The sequence below is a fragment of the Pseudophryne corroboree genome, unplaced genomic scaffold (assembly GCF_028390025.1).
Source record: "Pseudophryne corroboree isolate aPseCor3 unplaced genomic scaffold, aPseCor3.hap2 scaffold_451, whole genome shotgun sequence".
NCBI classification, from domain to species: Eukaryota; Metazoa; Chordata; class Amphibia; order Anura; family Myobatrachidae; genus Pseudophryne; species Pseudophryne corroboree.
The window spans coordinates 109,509-130,086 of NW_026970073.1; the positions used below are offsets into that span (position 1 = coordinate 109,509).

Here is a 20,578-nt window from a genome sequence, read left to right on the forward strand (position 1 = left end):
GCAGAGGATAGTTTCGATCAATCGACCACTGGGTTATGGGCCCAGCATCCTTCCATTGCACTACTCTGCTGCTCATGGAAGTCTGAGAGATCCTGAAGACTAAATTGATTAAAGGCCTAAAAGTACTGGACTATAAGGAAAGACTTACTAGGCTGAATATGTATACACTAGAAAAGAGGTGCCTAAGAGGAGATATTATTAATATCTTCAAATATGTAAAGATACATAACAAAGAGTTATCAGAGGAATTATTTATTAAAAGAACACGTGGTCACTCGCTGCGACTGGAGGAAAGTTCAGAACGCAATGGAGGAAAGGGTTCTTCACTGTTAGGGCAATCAGGATGTGGAATTCCCTGCCAGGGAAGGTGGTAATGGCGGACTCTGTAATTGGATTTAAAAAAGGAATGGATACATTTCTGAATGAAAAAGCTATCCAAGGTTATAATACTTAAAATATCAACATGGTTAATCCGGGGGTAACATGAGTTTTAGTAGCTAACTAGTCATAAAACATTATTCAGCAAGTATGTAGAATCATCACAACTTAAAACAGGTTGAACACGATGGGCAATTTGCCTCTATTCAACCTCAAAAACTATGTTACTATATGTTACTATATTACTGTAGTATATAGAACACCACAATGCAATGAGCAGTGATAGTGAGCACTGATGAGGATACTAGAACTGACACTGAGCAGCAAGATGCAGCACTGGACTATTAGTAATGTACTGTAGTATGCTGAGCACCACAATGCAGCACAAGACAATGAGCAGTGATACTGAGCACTGATGAGGATACTACTGAGAACTGACACTGAGCAAGAGAGACACACTACTAGTATTACTGAGCAGCAATAGGTAACCACTGATACTGAGCACTGATATTGAGATTTCCACTGAGAGAACATAGCCACGTCCTCTCCGCTCTCTCTTCAATGCACGAGTAAAAATGGCGGCAACGCGCAGCTCTAATTATAATATCCGAATCTCGCGAGAATCCGACAGCGGGATGATGACATTTTCCCTTGTTCAGGTTTTCCGAGTCAGGCGGGAACAACCGAGCCTGCCTCAGACCAGTGTAAACCACGTGGAGTTCGTGGGGAATTCGGTTCTCGGAGAACCGAACCCGCTCCTCTCTACCTTATACCCATCAATTTTTTTTATTTTCAATCTAAGCCCCTGCAGTTTTCTGTAAGCATCTGCTTCGCTATGATGATCAACAACTCACAAGGGCCAAACACTCAGGGCTTGAGGCATAGATCTTTGGACCAGCTGCTACAAGCATGGCAGAGGTGTCACTATCACTGGTGACACCCAGAGAGGTGGCGAGGGAGATTGTAATGCAGTACGTGCAAATAAGCAGCGCAATGGTAAAAAGGAGGCATGATTTCATAGGTAGGGGCGTGGCCTGGTGGCCTGAATCTACATTTTATTGCTCCGGGTGTCCCGGGGGTTGGGGGCTGCACCCGGGGACTAGTGTGTAAGCGGTGCTGGCTCCTGCACAGTGACAGGGCATGGCCACCCAGTATGACACCTCCCTTCTTGACCATGCTGTAATTGCAGTCGCACTGCAGTTCAGCGTGATCATAAACAATGGTGTAGCCTCCTGCTGGTGCAGACTGTATGTGCGCGCAGGAAGCCGCCACCATTTTTGTGATCACAGCGGCTGAATGTGATGTCATACAGCCGCTGTGACCACGCCCCCTGTGTATCCTCCATTGCAGACCCCATTTTGAAGCCTTGCCCCCGCACTGCTCCATCCCTGACTTGGAAATGGAGTGTTGCTGACCCCACTCTCCCCCCCTGCCCCGATTGACAGGCAGAGGCGATCGCATGCAGGCACATGCGTATGATCTTAGCAATTTTTGCAGTTGGATCGCTTATTGTGATTGCAATCCAACCTGAATCAGGCCCTATTACCTATCACAATGCGCTGCGGGCAGTACAAAATTGGGTTAATATAGGAGAAAAACCCCCAGACCTGTGCTCCTTAACTGTACCTGGTGGCTAGTGGAGCGGCTGCCCAGTAATCAGTGTCCACCCCAGTGCGCACACGGCCCACCCCCTACGGCCACGCTCCCCTTAATCAGCGGCCTCGTGATCCGGAAGGGCGGTGTGTGTGTGACTGACCTTAGGAAGAAACCGGAGCCTCCGCTGCAGTGACCCAGCAACCAGGGCACGGGAGTATACAGCGCCGCTGGGAGTGATGAAGCTGCAGTAAAGATGTCTATTAGACCTAGCCTGCTGCAGCCCTTGTAGATTCTCATAAAACAAGTTCTTCTTTTCTTGTCAAAATTAATAGCTAAGAATAGGCTGCCTGAGGCAGGCCCCTGTTAAGTGGCCTGCTACTGAAGGCACCAACTACAAACTGAGCTCCCTGTTCATGGAAGCGGGGTTATAGAGGAGGATGCGCTGAGCATCTTGGGAACAGTCAAAAGCTTTGAGCCGGTTGGTGCCTCAGATCAAGATCCTACTCTACACCCCAATGTGAATCCTTGTGGAGTCCAGTGTACCCCACAGAAGAAATTAATGTGTCACACCCATTGGCAGCAACCTTAGAATAGCTGCTGACGGGCACAATTGAGAAAGGAAGGGGGGGGGGGCATTTGAATCCAGCACATAGATGCAATTCAAATATGTAATTTGTACCTTCCTATTTTAAAATATAATGGATGAACCTCACCCTGTGAGAACAATCTTCATGATCAAGAGATCTAATATGTAAAATAAGTATGAATTGGGATAGGGCTGGGGAGGGTGGCAGCTCGGGCAGCCCCTCCCCCGTCAAGTTAAGGAGATTCAACTGAGGAAGCACAAGGGAACTCTCGTCTGGGGACAACAACTGCAGGGAGACCACATCTTTTCAGATGAACATGGGAGGGCGGAAGGCTGCCTAATACTGAAGCACCATCAAATATCAAACCATATCCAACAACTAGTACAAGCATTCCTGGGGGAAGGTCTGCAGCAGACGGATTTGCATACGGTGATGTCATCCAAGCAGTGGGCCAAAGTTGGCTGGAACACTCATCTGCATATAAAAAGAGAAAAGGGGCATGCAGGGCATGGCGGCCTTTTGCAGTGCTTGGATGACCCCTAGTTCGCATTAAACACCCCCACCCTCCTTTGGTGTGGGGCTCATGTTGGCCATGCCCCATCCCCTGAAGCATTCATGCTGATTTCTTGCAGCAGCTGGGCACTGTAACAGCTCCAGAGCTGCTCTGTAAGGCAAGTAAAAGGGTGTGGGCCCTGCAGCACCACATGTAGTTCGCATTGTGCGTTGGAAGGCACAAAGTAAGCAGACGGGAGGAGAAGTCAGGATAGTACACAAGGGCATCCTTTTCTCTTAGTCCGTAGAGGATGCTGGGGTCACATTAAGAACCATGGGGTATAGACGGGATCCGCAAGAGACATGGGCACTTTAAGACTTTCAAAGGGTGTGAACTGGCTCCTCCCTCTATGCCCCTCCTCCAGACTCCAGTTATAGGAACTGTGCCCAGGGAGACGGACATTTCGAGGAAAGGATTTATTGTTAAACTAAGGTGAGCATCTTACCAGCTCACACCTTAAGCATGCCGCAGAACGTGGCATTCAACAGAACACAAGCCAACGGCATGAACAATTGCAGCAAAAAGCTGAGCAGAACCGTAACACAACATGTGTATAACCACAAGTAATTACTGCAGACACAGTATGGACTGGGACGGGTGCCCAGCATCCTCTACGTACTAAGAGAAAAGGATTTACCGGTAGGTATTAAAATCCTATTTTCTCATATGACCTAGAGGATGCTGGGGTCACATTAAGAACCATGGGGTTATACCAAAGCTCTTGAACGGGTGGGAGAGTGCGAACGACTCTGCAGCACCGAATGACCCAAATTGAGGTTATCATCAGCCAAGGTATCAAACTTGTAAAACTTAGCAAAAGTGTTTACTAAATAGCTGCTCGGCAAAGTTGCAATGCCGAGACTCCCCGACCAGCTGCCCAGGATGAACCCACCTTTCTAGTAGAATGGGTCTTCACCTAATTCAGTAACGGCAATCCTGCCGTGGAATGAGCATGCTGAATCTTACCACAGATCCAGCGCATAATGGTCTGCATGGAAGCAGGACACCCAATCCTGTTGGGAGCATACAGGACAAACAGAGCCTCTGTTTTCCTAATCTGTACCGTTCTGGTGACATAAATTTTCAAAGTTCTGACCACAGCCAGAGACTTTGACTCAACGAAGGTGTCAGTGGCCAAAGGCACCATGTGGAAAGATGAACCACCTTTGGCAGAAATTGTTGACGTGTCCTCAATTCTGCTCTATCTTCATGAAAGATCAAATAAAGGCTCTTGTGATACTGCATGGTTTGTACTGTTTTCCATGTGCTCCCAGATCTTTCAAGCAAGTAGCATGGTCAAGAAAGTTCTGTTTGAAAAGAAACAAACATTTACTGTCATTGTTATGCAAATAAACTTACATTAAAGCTAACAAGAAAGCACACTCGTTCTGTCTTTAAACTGATAAAAGAAACCCCAATAATATGGGGCATGCAAAAATTGAGATAAAACTCAGTTTTGCTCCTCTCCACGGAAATCTTTAATAAAAGGCGAAATATTTGTTAGTTCTGAAGAGAAACCAGAGCATGACCAAGATTCCACCTGTCGCCTGAGTGCCATGCCAGCAGTTCTCATTCAGCTCAAAGTAAGCACCCAATTTGAATGAAAGAAAGCAGATTTCTCACCAGGCTTCCCCTTGCTATAAACATCGTTTGTACTCTTTTCCATGTGCTCCCAGATCTTTCAAACAATTAGTGTGGTCAAGAAAGTTCTGTTTGAAAAGAAACAAACATTTACTGTCATTTCTATGCAAATGAGCTTACATTAAAGCACACTCGTTCTATCTTTAAACCGATAAAATAAAACCCCAATAAGATGGGGCATGCAAAAATTGAGATAAAACTCCGTTTTGTTCCTCTCCACGGAAATCTTTAGTAAAAGGCGAAAGATTTGTTCGTTCTGAAGAGAAACCACAGCATGACCAAGATTCTACCTGTCGCCTGAGTGCCATGCCAGCAGTCCTCATTCAGCTCAAAGTGAGCACCCAATTTGAAAGAAAGAAAGCAGATTTCTCACCAGGCTTCCCCTTGCTATAAACATGGTTTGTACTCTTTTCCATGTGCTCCCAGATCTTTCAAGCAATTAGTATAGTCAAGAAAGTTCTGTTTGAAAAGAAACTAACATTTACTGTCATTTCTATGCAAATGAGCTTACATTAAAGCACACTCGTTCTATCTTTAAACTGATAAAAGAAACCCCAATAAGACGGGGCATGCAAAAATTGAGATAAAACTCAGTTTTGCTCCTCTCCACGGAAATCTTTAGTAAAAGGCGAAAGATTTGTTCGTTCTGAAGAGAAACCAGAGCATGACCAAGATTCCACCTGTCGCCTGAGTGCCATGCCAGCAGTCCTCATTCAGCTCAAAGTGAGCACCCAATTTGAAAGAAAGAAAGCAGATTTCTCACCAGGCTTCCCCTTGCTATAAGCATGGTTTGTACTCTTTTCCACGTGCTCCCAGATCTTTCAAGCAATTAGTATGGTCAAGAAAGTTCTGCTTGAAAAGAAACAGACATTTATTGTCATTGTTATGCAAATAAACTTACATTAAAGCTAACAAGAAAGCACACTCGTTCTGTCTTTAATCCGATAAAAGAAACCCCAATAATATGGGGCATGCAAAAATTGAGATAAAACTCAGTTTTGCTCCTCTCCACGGAAATCTTTAGTAAAAGGCGAAAGATTTGTTCGTTCTGAAGAGAAACCAGAGCATGACCAAGATTCCACCTGTCGCCTGAGTGCCGTGCCAGCAGTCCTCATTCAGATCAAAGTGAGCGCCCAATTTGAAAGAAAGCAGATTTCTCACCTGTCTTCTCCTTGCTATAAGCATGGTTTGTACTGTATTCCATGTGCTCCCAGATCTTTCAAGCAAGTAGCATGCTCAAGAAAGTTCTGTTTGAAAAGAAACAAACATTTACTGTCATTTCTATGCAAATGAGCTTACATTAAAGCACACTCATTCTATCTTTAAACCGATAAAAGAAACCCCAAAAAGATGGGGCATGCAAAAATTGAGATAAAACTCGGTTTTGCTCCTCTCCACGGAAATCTTTAGTAAAAGGCGAAAGATTTGTTCGTTCTGAAGAGAAACCAGAGCATGACCAAGATTTTTATCTGAAAATATGTGTTCTCCCTGCAGTTGTTGTCCCCAGATGAGAGTTCCCTTGTGCTGCCTCAGTTGAATCTCCTTTACTTGACAGGGGGATGCTCGAGCAGCGACCCTCCCCAGCTCTAGCCCAACTCCTACTTACCTGCCAGGTGAGATACTATGATCATGAAGGTGCTTCTCCCAGGGCAAGGCTCACCCATTGCACTCTGGGTGTGCTGCTTCTGCGATTTCCCCAAATGTGGGAAACTTGACTGCATAATTTGTGTTTCCCCTGGTCGGCTCTTGTATAATTCAGATCTCTTTGTCTCAGGTCTCTCTCCAGCCTAGTTTGCTGTCTGTTTCCACTTCTCTTTTCTTGAGCCGCTCCCTTCTATGCCCTTGCGCACTATCCTGACTTCTCCCGTCTGCTTACTTCGTGCCTTCCAACGCACAATGCAAACTACAGGTAGTGCTGCAGGACCCACACCCTTTTACTTGCCTTACAGAGCGTCTCTGGAGCAGTTACAGTGCCCAGCTGCTGCAAGAAATCAGCTTGAATGCTTCAGGGGCTGGGGAATAGCCAACATGAGCCCCACACCGAAGGAGGGTGGAGGTGTGTAATGCGAACTAGGGGTCATCCAAGCGCCGCAAAAGGCCGCCATGCCCTGCACGCCCCTTGTCTCTTTTCATATGCAGACGAGGGTTGAAGCCATTTTTGACCCACTGTTTGGATGACATCACCATATGCAAATCCATCTGCTGCAGGCCTTCCCCCAGGAATGCTTGCACTAGTTGTTGCATTTGGTTTGTTGTTTGGGGGTGCTTCAGTATTAGGCAGCCTTCTGCCCTCCCATGTTCATCTGAAAATATGTGTTCTCCCTGCAGTTGTTGTCCCCAGATGAGAGTTCCCTTGTGCTGCCTCAGTTGAATCTCCTTTACTTGACAGAGATGTGCCTGAGCAGCGGCCCTCCCCTGCCCTGTCCCAAATCATACTTATTTTGCATAGGCGATACCATGGTCATGAAGATTGTTCTCCCAGGGTGAGGTTCATTCATTGCATTCTGGGTATGCTGACCCCTGTGATTTCCCCAAATGTGGGAAACTCGACTGCATTATTTGTGGTAGTGGGGGACTGTGTTTGTGCTTTCCTCTGGTCAGCTCTGGTAAAAATCAGATTTCTTTATCTCAGATCTTCCTCTAGCCTTGTTCTTCTTTCGAGAGTTCCCTTGTGCTGCCTCAGTTGGATCTCTTTCACTTAACAGGGGGGGTGCCCGAGCAGCGACCCTCCCCAGCTCTAGCCCAACTCATACTTACCTGCCAGGTGAGATACTATGATCATGAAGGTGCTTCTCCCAGGGCAAGGCTCACCCATTGCACTCTGGTTGTGCTGCCCCTGCGATTTCCCCAAATGTGGGAAACTTGACTGCATAATTTGTGTTTCCCTTGGTCGGCTCTCGTATAATTCAGATCTCTTTGTCTCAGGTCTCTCTCCAGCCTAGTTTGCTGTCTGTTTCCACTTCTCTTTTCTTGAGCCGCTCCCTTCTATGCCCTTGCGCACTATCCTGACTTCTCCCGTCTGCTTACTTCGTGCCTTCCAACGCACAATGCAAACTACAGGTAGTGCTGCAGGGCCCACACCCTTTTACTTGCCTTACAGAGCAGCTCTGGAGCAGTTACAGTGCCCAGCTGCTGCAAGAAATCAGCTTGAATGCTTCAGGGGCTGGGGCATAGCCAACATGAGCCCCACACCGAAGGAGGGTGGAGGTGTGTAATGCGAACTAGGGGTCATCCAAGCGCCGCAAAAGGCCGCCATGCCCTGCACGCCCCTTTTCTCTTTTCATATGCAGACGAGGGTTGAAGCCAACTTTGACCCACTGCTTGGATGGCATCACCATATGCAAATCCATCTGCTGCAGGCCTTCCCCCAGGAATGCTTGCACTAGTTGTTGCATTTGGTTTGTTGTTTGGGGGTGCTTCAGTATTAGGCAGCCTTCTGCCCTCCCATGTTCATCTGAAAATATGTGTTCTCCCTGCAGTTGTTGTCCCCAGATGAGAGTTCCCTTGTGCTGCCTCAGTTGAATCTCCTTTACTTGACAGAGATGTGCCTGAGCAGCGGCCCTCCCCAGCCCTATCCCAAATCATACTTATTTTGCATAGGAGAGACCATGGTGTTGAAGATTGTTCTCCCAGGGTGAGTTTCATTCATTGCATTCTGGGTATGCTGACCCCTGTGATTTCCCCAAATGTGGGAAACTCAACTGCATTATTTGTGGTAGTGGGGGACTGTGTTTGTGCTTTCCTCTGGTCAGCTCTGGTAAAAGTCAGATTTCTTTGTTTCAGTTCTTCCTCTAGCCTTGTTCTTCTTTCGAGAGTTCCCTTGTGCTGCCTCAGTTGGATCTCCTTCACTTGACAGGGGGGTGCCCGAGCAGCGACCCTCCCCAGCTCTAGCCCAACTTCTACTTACCTGCCAGGTGAGATACTATAATCATGAAGGTGCTTCTCCCAGGGCAAGGCTCACCCATTGCACTCTGGATGTGCTGCCCCTGCGATTTCCCCAAATGTGGGAAACTTGACTGCATAATTTGTGTTTCCCCTGGTCGGCTCTCGTATACTTCAGATCTCTTTGTCTCAGGTCTCTCTCCAGCCTAGTTTGCTGTCTGTTTCCACTTCTCTTTTCTTAAGCCGCTCCATTCTATGGCCTTGCGCACTATCCTTACTTCTCCCGTCTGCTTACTTTGTGCCTTCCAATGCACAATGCAAACTACAGGTAGTGCTGCAGGGCCCACACCCTTTTACTTGCCGTACAGAGCAGCTCTGGAGCTGTTACAGTGCCCAGCTACTGCAAGAAATCAGCTTGAATGCTTCAGGGGCTGGGGCATAGCCAACATGAGCCCCACACCGAAGGAGGGTGGAGGTGTTTAATGCGAACTAGGGGTCATCCAAGGGCCGCAAAAGGCCGCCATGCCCTGCACGCCCCTTTTCTCTTTTCATATGCAGACGAGGGTTGAAGCCAACTTTGACCCACTGCTTGGATGACATCACCATATGCAAATCCATCTGCTGCAGGCCTTCCCCCAGGAATGCTTGCACTAGTTGTTGCATTTGGTTTGTTGTTTGGGGGTGCTTCAGTATTAGGCAGCCTTCTGCCCTCCCATGTTCATCTGAAAATATGTGTTCTCCCTGCAGTTGTTGTCCCCAGATGAGAGTTCCCTTATGCTGCCTCAGTTGAATCTCCTTTACTTGACAGAGATGTGCCTGAGCAACGGCCCTCCCCAGCCCTATCCCAAATCATACTTATTTTGCATAGGAGATACCATGGTCATGAAGATTATTCTCCCAGTGTGAGGTTCATTCATTGCATTCTGGGTATGCTGACCCCTGTGATTTCCCCAAATGTGTGAAACTCGACAGCATTATTTGTGGTAGTGGGGGACTGTGTTTGTGTTTTCCTCTGGTCAGCTCTGGTCAGCTCTGGTAAAAGTCAGATTTCTTTGTCTCAGATCTTCCTCTAGCCTTGTTCTTCTTTCGAGAATTCCCTTGTGCTGCCTCAGTTGGATCTCCTTCACTTGACAGGGGGGTACTCGAGCAGCGACCCTCCCCAGCTCTAGCCCAACTCCTACTTACCTGCCAGGTGAGAAACTATGATCACGTAGGTGCTTCTCCCAGGGCAAGGCTCACCCATTGCACTCTGGGTGTGCTGCTCCTGCGATTTCCCCAAATGTGGGAAACTTGACTGCATAATTTGTGTTTCCCCTGGTCGGCTCTCGTATAATTCAGATCTCTTTGTCTCAGGTCTCTCTCCAGCCTAGTTTGCTGTCTGTTTCCACTTCTCTTTTCTTAAGTGCCTTCCAATGCACAATGCAAACTACAGGTAGTGCTGCAGGGCCCACACCCTTTTACTTGCCGTACAGAGCAGCTCTGGAGCTGTTACAGTGCCCAGCTGCTGCAAGAAATCAGCTTGAATGCTTCAGGGGCTGGGGCATAGCCAACATGAGCCCCACACCGAAGGAGGGTGGGGGTGTTTAATGCGAACTAAGGGTCATCCAAGCGCCGCAAAAGGCCGCCATGCCCTGCATACCCCTTTTCTCTTTTCATATGCAGATGAGGGTTCCAGCAAACTTTGGCCCACTGCTTGGATGACATCACCGTATGCAAATCCGTCTTCTGCAGAACTTCCCCCAGGAATGCTTGTACTAGTTGTTGCATTTGGTTTGTTGTTTGGGGGTGCTTCAGTATTAGGCAGCCTTCTGCCCTCCCATGTTCATCTGAAAATATGTGTTCTCCCTGCAGTTGTTGTCCCCAGATGGGAGTTCCCTTGTGCTGCCTCTGTTGAATCTCCTTTACTTGACAGAGATGTGCCTGAGCAGCGGCCCTCCCCAGCCCTATCCCAAATCATACTTATTTTGCATAGGAGATACCATGGTCATGAAGATTGTTCTCCGAGGGTGAGGTTCATTCATTGCATTTTGGGTATGCTGACCCCTGTGATTTCCCCAAATGTGGGAAACTCGACTGCATTATTTGTGGTAGTGGGGGACTGTGTTTGTGCTTTCCTCTGGTCAGCTCTGGTAAAAGTCAGATTTCTTTGTCTCAGATTTTCCTCTAGCCTTGTTCGTCTTTCGAGAGTTCCCTTGTGCTGCCTCAGTTGGATCTCCTTCACTTGACAGGGGGGTACCCGAGCAGCAACCCTCCCCAGCTCTAGCCCAACTCCTACTTACCTGCCAGGTGAGATACTATGATCATGAAGGTGCTTCTCCCAGGGCAAGGCTCACCCATTGCACTCTGGGTGTGCTGCTCCTGCGATTTCCCCAAATGTGGGACACTTGACTGCATAATTTGTGTTTCCCCTGGTCGGCTCTCGTATAATTTAGATCTCTTTGTCTCAGGTCTCTCTCCAGCCTAGTTTGCTGCCTGTTTCCACTTCTCTTTTCTTGAGCCGCTCCCTTCTATGCCCTTGCGCACTATCCTGACTTCTCCCGTCTGCTTACTTTGTGCCTTCCAACGCACAATGCGAACTACAGGTAGTGCTGCAGGGCCCACACCCTTTTACTTGCCTTACAGAGCAGCTCTGGAGCTGTTACAGTGCCCAGCTGCTGCAAGAAATCATCTTGAATACTTCAGGGGTGTGGCCATACCTGTAATCTGCAGCCAGTAAAATTGATTGCAAGCCTTGGGAGTGAACCCAAAATTGCAATCAATGTAGCTGGTAAATCATTAAACTTTCTTGTAGACACAGGGGCGGCCAAATCAGTGATAAATTCGACAGTGGGCATGAGAACCACTGGTAGGACAATTCCAGCCATAGGAGTAACAGGAGTAGTCCAGCATTACCCTGTTAGCAAACCAGCAGAGATTACAATAGGGCCGTTACATACCAAGCATTCCTTTTTGCTGGCTGCATCGGCACCGACCAATCTCCTGGGTAGAGACTTACTGTGTAAAATGGGGTGCGTCATTTATTGTACTCCTGAAGGTGTATTCTTGGACATACCTGAGAATCACGCTCAGGAAGTGCGAGACATGTTAGATTCCCCATCAAAATTAATGTCACATACCATTATGACAAATAGGACTCCATCCCAAGTAGAAGAAATGACATCTCAGATACCAGAGTCACTTTGGACAAAAGATGGACAGGACACTGGATTAATGGCAAACGTAGCTCCAGTAGTTGTACAAGTAAAAGATGGTAGGATATGCTTCATCTACACGTTATAGCCCTGAATTTTCCAATGCCTAGCTCTTTGCAAAAGAGAGATATTGGCAAGGAAAAGCTGTATTGTACCTTTGCATTTTTCTCCCAAACAAAAGACACTAGAATGAAAATTTTAAAGCCTACTGTTAGTGCTTCATCTACACGTTATAGCCCTGAATTTTCCAATGCCTAGCTCTTTGCAAAAGAGAGATATCGGCAAGGAAAAGCTGTATTGTACCTTTGCATTTTTCTCCCAAACGAAAGACACTAGAATGAAAATTTTAAAGCCTCCTGTTAGTGCTTCATCTACACGTTATAGCCCTGAATTTTCCAATGCCTATCTCTTTGCAAAAGAGAGATATCGGCAAGGAAAAGCTGTATTGTACCTTTGCATTTTTCTCCCAAACGAAGGACACTAGGATGACAATTTTAAAGCCTCCTATTAGTGCTTCATCTACACGTTATAGCCCTGAATTTTCCAATGCCTATCTCTTTGCAAAAGAGAGATATCGGCAAGGAAAAGCTGTATTGTACCTTTGCATTTTTCTCCCAAACGAAGGACATTAGAATGAAAATTTTAAAGCCTCCTGTTAGTGCTTCATCTACACGTTATAGCCCTGAATTTTCCAATGCCTATCTCTTTGCAAAAGAGAGATATCGGCAAGGAAAAGCTGTATTGTACCTTTGCATTTTTCTCCCAAACGAAAGACACTAGAATGAAAATTTTAAAGCCTCCTGTTAGTGCTTCATCTACACGTTATAGCCCTGCATTTTCCAATGCCTATCTCTTTGCAAAAGAGAGATATCGGCAAGGAAATGCTGTATTGTACCTTTGCATTTTTCTCCCAAACGAAAGACACTAGAATGAAAATTTTAAAGCCTCCTGTTAGTGCTTCATCTACACGTTATAGCCCTGCATTTTCCAATGCCTATCTCTTTGCAAAAGAGAGATATCGGCAAGGAAAAGCTGCATTGTACCTTTGCATTTTTCTCCCAAACGAAAGACACTAGAATGAAAATTGTAAAGCCTCCTGTTAGTGCTTCATCTACACGTTATAGCCCTGCATTTTCCAATGCCTAGCTCTTTGCAAAAGAGAGATATTGGCAAGGAAAAGCTGTATTGTACCTTTGCATTTTTCTCCCAAACGAAGGACACTAGAATGAAAATTTTAAAGCCTCCTGTTAGTGCTTCATCTACACGTTATAGCCCTGAATTTTCCAATGCCTATCTCTTTGCAAAAGAGAGATATCGGCAAGGAAAAACTGTATTGTACCTTTGCATTTTTCTCCCAAACGAAAGACACTAGAATGAAAATTTTAAAACCTCCTGTTAGTGCTTCATCTACACGTTATAGCCCTGAATTTTCCAATGCCTAGCTCTTTGCAAAAGAGAGATATTGGCAAGGAAAAGCTGTATTGTACCTTTGCATTTTTCTCCCAAACGAAAGACACTAGAATGAAAATTTTAAAGCCTACTGTTAGTGCTTCATCTACACGTTATAGCCCTGAATTTTCCAATGCCTAGCTCTTTGCAAAAGAGAGATATCGGCAAGGAAAAGCTGTATTGTACCTTTGCATTTTTCTCCCAAACGAAAGACACTAGAATGAAAATTTTAAAGCCTCCTGTTAGTGCTTCATCTACACGTTATAGCCCTGAATTTTCCAATGCCTATCTCTTTGCAAAAGAGAGATATCGGCAAGGAAAAGCTGTATTGTACCTTTGCATTTTTCTCCCAAACGAAGGACACTAGAATGAAAATTTTAAAGCCTCCTATTATTGCTTCATCTACACGTTTTAGCCCTGAATTTTCCAATGCCTATCTCTTTGCAAAAGAGAGATATCGGCAAGGAAAAGCTGTATTGTACCTTTGCATTTTTCTCCCAAACGAAAGACACTAGAATGAAAATTTTAAAGCCTCCTGTTAGTGCTTCATCTACACGTTATAGCCCTGAATTTTCCAATGCCTATCTCTTTGCAAAAGAGAGATATCGGCAAGGAAATGCTGTATTGTACCTTTGCATTTTTCTCCCAAACGAAAGACACTAGAATGAAAATTTTAAAGCCTCCTGTTAGTGCTTCATCTACACGATATAGCCCTGCATTTTCCAATGCCTATCTCTTTGCAAAAGAGAGATATCGGCAAGGAAAAGCTGCATTGTACCTGTGCATTTTTCTCCCAAACGAAAGACACTAGAATGAAAATTGTAAAGCCTCCTGTTAGTGCTTCATCTACACGTTATAGCCCTGCATTTTCCAATGCCTAGCTCTTTGCAAAAGAGAGATATTGGCAAGGAAAAGCTGTATTGTACCTTTGCATTTTTCTCCCAAACGAAAGACACTAGAATGAAAATTTTAAAGCCTCCTGTTAGTGCTTCATCTACACGTTATAGCCCTGAAGTTTCCAATGCCTATCTCTTTGCAAAAGAGAGATATCGGCAAGGAAAAGCAGCATTGTACTTTTGCATTTTTCTCCCAAACGAAAGACACTAGAATGAAAATTTTAAAGCCTCCTGTTAGTGCTTCATCTACACGTTATAGCCCTGAATTTTCCAATCCCTAGCTCTTTGCAAAAGAGAGATATTGGCAAGGAAAAGCTGTATTGTACCTTTGCATTTTTCTCCCAAACGAAGGACACTAGATTGAAAATTTTAAAGCCTCCTATTAGTGCTTCATCTACACGTTATAGCCCTGAATTTTCCAATGCCTAGCTCTTTGCAAAAGAGAGATATCGGCAAGGAAAAGCTGTATTGTACCTTTGCATTTTTCTCCCAAACGAAAGACACTAGAATGAAAATTTTAAAGCCTCCTGTTAGTGCTTCATCTACACGTTATAGCCCTGAATTTTCCAATGCCTATCTCTTTGCAAAAGAGAGATATCGGCAAGGAAAAGCTTTATTGTACCTTTGCATTTTTCTCTAAAACGAAAGAAACTAGAATGAAAATTTTAAAGCCTCCTGTTAGTGCTTCATCTACACGTTATAGCCCTGAATTTTCCAATGCCTATCTCTTTGCAAAAAAGAGATATCGGCAAGGAAAAGCTGTATTGTACCTTTGCATTTTTCTCCCAAACGAAGGACACTAGAATGAAAATTTAAAAGCCTCCTGTTAGTGCTTCATCTACACGGTATAGCCCTGAATTTTCCAATGCCTAGCTCTTTGCAAAAGAGAGATATTGGCAAGGAAAAGCTGTATTGTACCTTTGCATTTTTCTCCCAAACGAAGGACACTATAATGAAAATTTTAAAGCCTCCTGTTAGTGCTTCATCTACACGGTATAGCCCTGAATTTTCCAATGCCTAGCTCTTTGCAAAAGAGAGATATCGGCAAGGAAATGCTGTATTGTACCTTTGCATTTTTCTCCCAAACGAAAGACACTAGAATGAAAATTTTAAAGCCTACTGTTAGTGCTTCATCTACACGTTATAGTCCTGCATTTTCCAATGCCTATCTCTTTGCAAAAGAGAGATATCGGCAAGGAAAAGCTGCATTGTACTTTTGCATTTTTCTCCCAAACGAAAGACACTAGAATGAAAATTTTAAAGCCTCCTGTTAGTGCTTCATCTACACGTTATAGCCCTGAATTTTCCAATGCCTAGCTCTTTGCAAAAGAGAGATATTGGCAAGGAAAAGCTGTATTGTACCTTTGCATTTTTCTCCCAAACGAAAGACACTAGAATGAAAATTTTAAAGCCTCCTGTTAGTGCTTCATCTACACGTTATAGCCCTGAATTTTCCAATGCCTATCTCTTTGCAAAAGAGAGATATCGGCAAGGAAAAACTGTATTGTACCTTTGCATTTTTCTCCCAAACGAAAGACACTAGAATGAAAATTTTAAAGCCTCCTGTTAGTGCTTCATCTACACGTTATAGCCCTGAATTTTCCAATGCCTATCTCTTTGAAAAAGAGAGATATCGGCAAGGAAAAGCTGTATTGTACCTTTGCATTTTTCTCCCAAACGAAGGACACTAGAATGAAAATTTAAAAGCCTCCTGTTTAGTGCTTCATCTACACGGTATAGCCCTGAATTTTCCAATGCCTAGCTCTTTGCAAAAGAGAGATATTGGCAAGGAAAAGCTGTATTGTACCTTTGCATTTTTCTCCCAAACGAAGGACACTAGAATGAAAATTTTAAAGCCTCCTGTTAGTGCTTCATCTACACGTTATAGCCCTGAATTTTCCAATGCCTATCTCTTTGCAAAAGAGAGATATCGGCAAGGAAAAACTGTATTGTACCTTTGCATTTTTCTCCCAAACGAAAGACACTAGAATGAAAATTTTAAAGCCTCCTGTTAGTGCTTCATCTACACGTTATAGCCCTGAATTTTCCAATGCCTAGCTCTTTGCAAAAGAGAGATATTGGCAAGGAAAAGCTGTATTGTACCTTTGCATTTTTCTCCCAAACTAAAGACACTAGAATGAAAATGTTAAAGCCTACTGTTAGTGCTTCATCTACACGTTATAGCCCTGAATTTTCCAATGCCTAGCTCTTTGCAAAAGAGAGATATCGGCAAGGAAAAGCTGTATTGTACCTTTGCATTTTTCTCCCAAACGAAAGACACTAGAATGAAAATTTTAAAGCCTCCTGTTAGTGCTTCATCTACACGTTATAGCCCTGAATTTTCCAATGCCTATCTCTTTGCAAAAGAGAGATATCGGCAAGGAAAAGCTTTATTGTACCTTTGCGTTTTTCTCCCAAACGAAGGACACTAGAATGAAAATGTTAAAGCCTCCTATTAGTGCTTCATCTACACGTTATAGCCCTGAATTTTCCAATGCCTATCTCTTTGCAAAAGAGAGATATCGGCAAGGAAAAGCTGTATTGTACCTTTGCATTTTTCTCCCAAACGAAGGACACTAGAATGAAAATTTAAAAGCCTCCTGTTTAGTGCTTCATCTACACGGTATAGCCCTGAATTTTCCAATGCCTAGCTCTTTGCAAAAGAGAGATATTGGCAAGGAAAAGCTGTATTGTACCTTTGCATTTTTCTCCCAAACGAAGGACACTAGAATGAAAATTTTAAAGCCTCCTGTTAGTGCTTCATCTACACGTTATAGCCCTGAATTTTCCAATGCCTATCTCTTTGCAAAAGAGAGATATCGGCAAGGAAAAGCTTTATTGTACCTTTGCATTTTTCTCCCAAACGAAGGACACTAGAATGAAAATTTTAAAGCCTCCTATTAGTGCTTCATCTACACGTTATAGCCCTGAATTTTCCAATGCCTATCTCTTTGCAAAAGAGAGATATCGGCAAGGAAAAGCTGTATTGTACCTTTGCATTTTTCTCCCAAACGAAGGACACTAGAATGAAAATTTTAAAGCCTCCTATTAGTGCTTCATCTACACGTTATAGCCCTGAATTTTCCAATGCCTATCTCTTTGCAAAAGAGAGATATCGGCAAGGAAAAGCTGTATTGTACCTTTGCATTTTTCTCCCAAACGAAAGACACTAGAATGAAAATTTTAAAGCCTCCTGTTAGTGCTTCGTCTACACGTTATAGCCCTGAATTTTCCAATGCCTATCTCTTTGCAAAAGAGAGATATCGGCAAGGAAAAGCTGTATTGTACCTTTGCATTTTTCTACCAAACGAAGGACACTAGAATGAAAATTTAAAAGCCTCCTGTTAGTGCTTCATCTACACGGTATAGCCCTGAATTTTCCAATGCCTAGCTCTTTGCAAAAGAGAGATATTGGCAAGGAAAAGCTGTATTGTACCTTTGCATTTTTCTCCCAAACTAAAGACACTAGAATGAAAATTTTAAAGCCTACTGTTAGTGCTTCATCTACACGTTATAGCCCTGAATTTTCCAAAGCCTAGCTCTTTGCAAAAGAGAGATATCGGCAAGGAAAAGCTGTATTGTACCTTTGCATTTTTCTCCCAAACGAAAGACACTAGAATGAAAATTTTAAAGCCTCCTGTTAGTGCTTCATCTACACGTTATAGCCCTGAATTTTCCAATGCCTATCTCTTTGCAAAACAGAGATATCGGCAAGGAAAAGCTTTATTGTACCTTTGCATTTTTCTCCCAAACGAAGGACACTAGAAAGAAAATTTTAAAGCCTCCTATTAGTGCTTCATCTACACGTTATAGCCCTGAATTTTCCAATGCCTATCTCTTTGCAAAAGAGAGATATCGGCAAGGAAAAGCTGTATTGTATCTTTGCATTTTTCTCCCAAACGAAGGACACTAGAATGAAAATTTTAAAGCCTCCTGTTAGTGCTTCATCTACACGTTATAGCCCAGAATTTTCCAATGCCTATCTCTTTGCAAAAGAGAGATATCGGCAAGGAAAAGCTGTATTGTACCTTTGCATTTTTCTCCCAAACGAAAGACACTAGAATGAAAATTTTAAAGCCTCCTGTTAGTGCTTCATCTACACGTTATAGCCCAGAATTTTCCAATGCCTATCTCTTTGCAAAAGAGAGATATCGGCAAGGAAAAGCTGTATTGTACCTTTGCATTTTTCTCCCAAACGAAAGACACTAGAATGAAAATTTTAAAGCCTCCTGTTAGTGCTTCATCTACACGTTATAGCCCTGAATTTTCCAATGCCTATCTCTTTGCAAAAGAGAGATATCGGCAAGGAAAAGCTGTATTGTACCTTTGCATTTTTCTACCAAACGAAGGACACTAGAATGAAAATTTAAAAGCCTCCTGTTAGTGCTTCATCTACACGGTATAGCCCTGAATTTTCCAATGCCTAGCTCTTTGCAAAAGAGAGATATTGGCAAGGAAAAGCTGTATTGTACCTTTGCATTTTTCTCCCAAACGAAGGACACTAGAATGAAAATTTTAAAGCCTCCTGTTAGTGCTTCATCTACACGTTATAGCCCTGAATTTTCCAATGCCTATCTCTTTGCAAAAGAGAGATATCGGCAAGGAAAAACTGTATTGTACCTTTGCATTTTTCTCCCAAACGAAAGACACTAGAATGAAAATTTTAAAGCCTCCTGTTAGTGCTTCATCTACACGTTATAGCCCTGCATTTTCCAATGCCTAGCTCTTTGCAAAAGAGAGATATTGGCAAGGAAAAGCTATATTGTACCTTTGCATTTTTCTCCCAAACGAAGGACACTAGATTGAAAATTTTAAAGCCTCCTATTAGTGCTTCATCTACACGTTATAGCCCTGAATTTTCCAATGCCTAGCTCTTTGCAAAAGAGAGATATCGGCAAGGAAAAGCGGTATTGTACCTTTGCATTTTTCTCCCAAACGAAGGACACTAGAATGAAAATTTTAAAGCCTCCTGTTAGTGCTTCATCTACACGTTATAGCCCAGAATTTTCCAATGCCTATCTCTTTGCAAAAGAGAGATATCGGCAAGGAAAAGCTGTATTGTACCTTTGCAGTTTTCTCCCAAACGAAAGACACTAGAATGAAAATTTTAAAGCCTCCTGTTAGTGCTTCATCTACACGTTATAGCCCAGAATTTTCCAATGCCTATCTCTTTGCAAAAGAGAGATATCGGCAAGGAAAAGCTGTATTGTACCTTTGCATTTTTCTCCCAAACGAAAGACACTAGAATGAACATTTTAAAGCCTCCTGTTAGTGCTTCATCTACACGTTATAGCCCTGAATTTTCCAATGCCTATCTCTTTGCAAAAGAGAGATATCGGCAAGGAAAAGCTGTAATGTACCTTTGCATTTTTCTACCAAACGAAGGACACTAGAATGAAAATTTAAAAGCCTCCTGTTAGTGCTTCATCTACACGGTATAGCCCTGAATTTTCCAATGCCTAGCTCTTTGCAAAAGAGAGATATTGGCAAGGAAAAGCTGTATTGTACCTTTGCATTTTTCTCCCAAACTAAAGACACTAGAATGAAAATTTTAAAGCCTACTGTTAGTGCTTCATCTACACGTTATAGCCCTGAATTTTCCAAAGCCTAGCTCTTTGCAAAAGAGAGATATCGGCAAGGAAAAGCTGTATTGTACCTTTGCATTTTTCTCCCAAACGAAAGACACTAGAATGAAAATTTTAAAGCCTCCTGTTAGTGCTTCATCTACACGTTATAGCCCTGAATTTTCCAATGCCTATCTCTTTGCAAAACAGAGATATCGGCAAGGAAAAGCTTTATTGTACCTTTGCATTTTTCTCCCAAACGAAGGACACTAGAATGAAAATTTTAAAGCCTCCTATTAGTGCTTCATCTACACGTTATAGCCCTGAATTTTCCAATGCCTATCTCTTTGCAAAAGAGAGATATCGGCAAGGAAAAGCTGTATTGTACCTTTGCATTTTTCTCCCAAACGAAGGACACTAGAATGAAAATTTTAAAGCCTCCTGTTAGTGCTTCATCTACACGACATAGCCCTGAATTTTCCAATGCCTATCTCTTTGCAAAAGAGAGATATCGGCAAGGAAAAGCTGTATTGTACCTTTGCATTTTTCTCCCAAACGAAAGACACTAGAATGAAAATTTTAAAGCCTCCTGTTAGTGCTTCATCTACACGTTATAGCCCTGAATTTTCCAATGCCTATCTCTTTGCAAAAGAGAGATATCGGCAAGGAAAAGCTGTATTGTACCTTTGCATTTTTCTACCAAACGAAGGACACTAGAATGAAAATTTAAAAGCCTCCTGTTAGTGCTTCATCTACACGGTATAGCCCTGAATTTTCCAATGCCTAGCTCTTTGCAAAAGAGAGATATTGGCAAGGAAAAGCTGTATTGTACCTTTGCATT

At 43.5% G+C, this 20,578-nt stretch overlaps 13 non-coding genes and 1 pseudogene across 13 annotated transcripts; 9 read left to right on the top strand and 5 right to left on the bottom strand.

Moving 5' to 3' along the window:
• Positions 1–4,524: 4,524 nt before the first annotated feature.
• Positions 4,525–4,640, bottom strand: LOC135027008 (U5 spliceosomal RNA). Its single transcript, XR_010223551.1, has one exon. It is a non-coding gene; the product is annotated as a U5 spliceosomal RNA (small nuclear RNA).
• A 275-nt stretch (positions 4,641–4,915) lies between these two features.
• LOC135027000 (U5 spliceosomal RNA) lies at positions 4,916–5,031 on the bottom strand. Its single transcript, XR_010223543.1, has one exon. It is a non-coding gene; the product is annotated as a U5 spliceosomal RNA (small nuclear RNA).
• Positions 5,032–5,305: 274 nt separating this feature from the next.
• LOC135026992 (U5 spliceosomal RNA) lies at positions 5,306–5,421 on the bottom strand. The gene has a single exon (XR_010223536.1). It is a non-coding gene; the product is annotated as a U5 spliceosomal RNA (small nuclear RNA).
• A 286-nt stretch (positions 5,422–5,707) lies between these two features.
• LOC135026988 (U5 spliceosomal RNA) lies at positions 5,708–5,823 on the bottom strand. Its single transcript, XR_010223532.1, has one exon. It is a non-coding gene; the product is annotated as a U5 spliceosomal RNA (small nuclear RNA).
• Positions 5,824–6,093: 270 nt separating this feature from the next.
• Positions 6,094–6,209, bottom strand: LOC135026990 (U5 spliceosomal RNA). The gene has a single exon (XR_010223534.1). It is a non-coding gene; the product is annotated as a U5 spliceosomal RNA (small nuclear RNA).
• Positions 6,210–6,353: 144 nt separating this feature from the next.
• Positions 6,354–6,516, top strand: LOC135026952 (U1 spliceosomal RNA). The gene has a single exon (XR_010223508.1). It is a non-coding gene; the product is annotated as a U1 spliceosomal RNA (small nuclear RNA).
• A 671-nt stretch (positions 6,517–7,187) lies between these two features.
• LOC135027018 (U1 spliceosomal RNA) lies at positions 7,188–7,351 on the top strand. Its single transcript, XR_010223560.1, has one exon. It is a non-coding gene; the product is annotated as a U1 spliceosomal RNA (small nuclear RNA).
• Positions 7,352–7,504: 153 nt separating this feature from the next.
• Positions 7,505–7,667, top strand: LOC135026932 (U1 spliceosomal RNA). Its single transcript, XR_010223492.1, has one exon. It is a non-coding gene; the product is annotated as a U1 spliceosomal RNA (small nuclear RNA).
• Positions 7,668–8,338: 671 nt separating this feature from the next.
• Positions 8,339–8,502, top strand: LOC135026892 (U1 spliceosomal RNA). Its single transcript, XR_010223455.1, has one exon. It is a non-coding gene; the product is annotated as a U1 spliceosomal RNA (small nuclear RNA).
• Positions 8,503–8,654: 152 nt separating this feature from the next.
• Positions 8,655–8,817, top strand: LOC135026965 (U1 spliceosomal RNA). Its single transcript, XR_010223516.1, has one exon. It is a non-coding gene; the product is annotated as a U1 spliceosomal RNA (small nuclear RNA).
• A 671-nt stretch (positions 8,818–9,488) lies between these two features.
• LOC135026917 (U1 spliceosomal RNA) lies at positions 9,489–9,652 on the top strand. The gene has a single exon (XR_010223478.1). It is a non-coding gene; the product is annotated as a U1 spliceosomal RNA (small nuclear RNA).
• Positions 9,653–9,814: 162 nt separating this feature from the next.
• Positions 9,815–9,977, top strand: LOC135026950 (U1 spliceosomal RNA). Its single transcript, XR_010223506.1, has one exon. It is a non-coding gene; the product is annotated as a U1 spliceosomal RNA (small nuclear RNA).
• Positions 9,978–10,592: 615 nt separating this feature from the next.
• Positions 10,593–10,756, top strand: LOC135026955 (U1 spliceosomal RNA). The gene has a single exon (XR_010223509.1). It is a non-coding gene; the product is annotated as a U1 spliceosomal RNA (small nuclear RNA).
• Positions 10,757–10,908: 152 nt separating this feature from the next.
• On the top strand, positions 10,909–11,050 carry LOC135026953 (U1 spliceosomal RNA; annotated as a pseudogene).
• The last annotated feature ends 9,528 nt before the right edge of the window (positions 11,051–20,578 follow it).